General features: G+C 43.3%; 1 protein-coding gene across 1 annotated transcript in view; it reads right to left on the bottom strand.

The window, feature by feature from the left end:
- Window positions 1–2195: 2195 nt before the first annotated feature.
- LOC104997942 (chromosome unknown open reading frame, human C17orf67) overlaps window positions 2196–3849 on the bottom strand; it is a 29825-nt gene continuing 28171 nt past the window's right edge. The window contains exon 4 of the mRNA XM_010852928.1: window positions 2196–2594. The gene's annotated coding sequence lies outside the window, so the exon portion shown is untranslated. The remainder of the gene's footprint in view (window positions 2595–3849) is intronic.

Raw genomic sequence — 3849 nt, 5'->3', positions numbered from 1 at the left:
AGTTTCAGCTTCAGCACCAGTCCTTCCAATGAACACGCAGGACTGATCTCCTTTAGAATAGACTGGTTTGATCTCCTTGCTGTCCAAGGGACTCTCAAGAGTCTTCTCCAGCACCACAGTTCAAAAGCATCAATTCTTCGGTGCTAAGCTTTCTTCACAGTCCAACTCTCACATCCATACATGACCACTGGAAAAACCATAGCCTTGACTAGATGGACCTTCCTTGGCAAAGTAATGTCTCTGCTTTTTAATATGCTATCTAGTTTGGTCATAACTTTCCTTCAAAAGAATAAGCATCTTTTAATTTCATGGCTGCAATCACCATCTGCAGTGATTTTGGAACCCCAAAAGATAAAGTCAGCCACTGTTTCTACTGTTTCCCCATCTATTTGCTATGAAGTGATGGGACTGGATGCCATGATCTTAGTTTTCTGAATGTTGAGCTTGAAGCCAACTTTTTCACTCTCCACTTTCATTTTCATCAAGAGGCTTTTTAGTTCCTCTTCACTTTCTGCCATAAGGATGGTGTCATCTGCATATCTGAGGTTATTGATCTTTCTCCTGGCAATCTTGATTCCAGCTTGTGCTTCATCCAGCCCAGCATTCCTCATGATGTACTCTGCATATGAGTTAACATCTCCTGAATTGGTAGGCAGATTCTTTACCACTAATGCCACCTTTCCATCTATAGAAGTTGCAACTCTGAACACATTGAAATTATTCCTTAGATAGGCATCTCCATATCTAGGGCCAGTATCCTGTTTTTCTCTGTCCTGAATTCCCTTCAGGACACATGGTCAGGGGTAGCTGCAGTGGTTGGTGGCTTGATGGTGGGCAACATTCATTGTTTACTGAAACGCAGGCAATATATTTTGTCTACAGTGTGATGATCAGATGAAGTAATGTACATAAAAATCTTTGTGCAGGGTTCAGCCCATCGTGGGCTTCCCAGGTGGCAAAGTTGGTAAAGAATCCACCTGCCAGTGCAGGAGACACAAGAGATATGGGTTTGATCCCTAGGTCGGGAAGATCCTCTCGAGTAGAAAATGGAAACCCACTCCAGTAATCTTGCATGGGAAATCCCATGGACCAAGAAGCCTGGCGGGCTGCAGTCCATGGGGTCACAAAGAGTTGAACAGGACTGAGCACACACTGTCGTTGTTCAGTCACTCAGTCATGTCCAACTCTTTGCCACCCCATTGACTGCAGCATGCCAGACTTCCCTGTCCTTCACTATCTCCCGCAGTTTGCTCAAATTCATGTCCATTGAGTCAATGATGTCATCCAACCATCTCATCCTCTGTCATCCCCTTCTCCTTCCCTCTATTTTTCCCAGCATCAGGGTTTTTTTCCAATGAGTTGACTCTTTGCATCAGGAGGCCAAAGTTTTGGAACTTCAGTTTCAGCATCAGTCCTTCCAATGAATATTCAGGGTTGATTTCCTTTAGGATGGACTGGTTTGATCTCCTTGCTGTCCAAGGGACTCTCAAGAGTCTTCTCCAGCACCACAGTTTGAAAGCATCAATTCTTCGGCACTCAGCCTTCTTTATGGCCCAGCTCTCACATCTGTACATGACTACTGGAGAAATCATAGCTTTGACTAGACAGAACTTTAGTAGGTATAAAATAAATATAGTATCATTGTTGAGAAGCTCAGTAACTGTCTCCTGGAAAAGCGCTTCTGGGCTCCCTTGGCACAGACCCACCTCTGTAGCCCAGGGTGGACAAGCATCTTTCCTTATCCTTTTTGAGGATGCCACATTCTCCATAGGACCACCCAGCCCACTTTCTGTCGCCCTCCCAGTTTCTGCTTTTGTTGGTCTTTGATAGTCCAGTCTCTGGTTCTGGGGGTTGTGAGCAGGTGAGGGGCACTGACATACAGAAGCTGTGACCCACTTTCTACAAGAAATGTCCCCTTGGCTAGAAGACCAGGGTGTGGACCTAGTACTAACTTATGGCCATATTCCCACAGCTGGTCTTGGACAAATAATCTCTTTACCAAAAAAGATGACCTTTGTGGAAAACTTCTGGGTGTTTGTGTTTTTATCCATCCAACTCTTCTAAGAAGAGTGAATTTTCTGATGCTGGAGTCACAAAGATAAACAAGAGACAAATTTTCTGCTTCTCTTCTTCTAGGAAACGAAAAGAGACACCAATGGAAAGTAGGTTTAACACCAGTATTTATTAGAGCAGAAAACGAGAGAGGACAAAAAAGCAATGACCAAAACCCCCGCAGACTGAGTGGTGTGTTTCACTGGGCTGAACAAGGCCTTCCCACTAACCTCTCTCCTGTTCTGGAGATCCCAGGTCCACCAGCCCCAGGAAAGATTCTCCTTCTACTTACCCTTCAAACTGGTAGGAAGGGACCATTAAAGGGGAGGAGGGAGGAGCTATAGTTTAAGTGATTGGTTTTAATGAGTTGTTCAGGTTAGTAAAGTGAAGCAGCATAAATATTTGCTATTAGTCCCCAACACAATCTTGCTGTGCCCACAATTCACAAGCCCTGGAGATCTCCACTCCACAACTGGAAAAGAAATGAAAGGAGCCTCATCTTGTTTCAATCGTATCCGGGCCTTTGCTCATCAGAGTGCCTGCTGGAAAAGAACAAGAAGATGATATTATGGTGATGATATTGATAAAGAATGTGGTATGTATATACAATGGAATATTACTCAGCCACTAAAAAGGATGAAATCATGCCATTTTCAGCAACATGGATGGACCTAGAGATTGTCATACTAAGTGAAGCAAGTCAGACAGAGAAAGAGAAACATCATATGCTATCCCTTATACCACTACAGACAAAGCTAGTGGAGGTGATGGGATTCCAGTGGAGCTCTTTCAAATCCTGAAAGCTGATGCTGTGAAAGTGCTGCACTCAATATGCCAGCAAATCTGGAAAACTCAGCAGTGGCCACAGGACTGGAAAAGGTCCGTTTTCTTTCCAATCCCAAAGAAAGGCAATGCCAAAGAATGCTCAAACTACAGCACAATTGCACTCATTTCACACGCTAGTAAAGGAATGCTCAAAATTCTCCAAGCCAGGCTTCAGCAATACATGAACTGTGAACTTCCAGATGTTCAAGCTGGTTTTAGAAAAGGCAGAGGAACCAGAGATCAAATTGCCAACATCTGCTAGATCATCAAAAAAGCAAGAGAGTTCCAGGAAAACATCTATTTCTGCTTTATTGACTATGCCAAAGCTTTTGACTGTGTGGATCACAATAAACTGTGGAAAATTCTGAAAGAGATGGGAATACCAGACCACCTGACCTGCCTCTTGAGAAACCTATATGCAGGTCAGGAAGCAACATTTCGAACTGGACATGGAAGAACAGACTGGTTCCAAATAGGAAAAGGAATACATCAAGGCTGTATATTGTCACCCTGCTTATTTGACTTATATGCAGAGTACATCATGAGAAACGCTGGGCTGGAAGAAGCACAAGCTGGAATCAAGATTGCCAGGAGAAATATCAATAACCTCAGATATACAGATGACACCACCCTTATGGCAGCAAGTAAAGATGAACTAAAAAGCCTCTTGATGAAACAGAAAGAGGAGAGTGAAAAAGTTGGCTTAAAGCTCAACAACATTCAGAAAACAAAGATCATGGCATCTGGTCCCATCAATTAATGGGAAATAGATGGGGAAATAGTGTCAGATTCTATTTTTCTGGGCTCCAAAATCACTGCAGATGGTGATTGCAGCCATGAAACTAAAAGACGCCTACTCCTTGGAAGGAAAGTTATGACCAACCTAGATAGCATATTCAGAAGCAGAGACATTACTTTGCCAACAAAGGTCCATCTAGTCAAGGCTATGGTTTTTCCTGTGGTCATGTATGG

Source organism: Bison bison, unplaced genomic scaffold (genome assembly GCF_000754665.1).
Source record: "Bison bison bison isolate TAMUID 2011002044 unplaced genomic scaffold, Bison_UMD1.0 scf7180017864317, whole genome shotgun sequence".
Classification (NCBI taxonomy): Eukaryota; Metazoa; Chordata; class Mammalia; order Artiodactyla; family Bovidae; genus Bison; species Bison bison.
The sequence above is the reverse complement of the archived record's forward strand: the minus strand, read 5'-3'. Positions and strand labels throughout refer to the sequence as shown.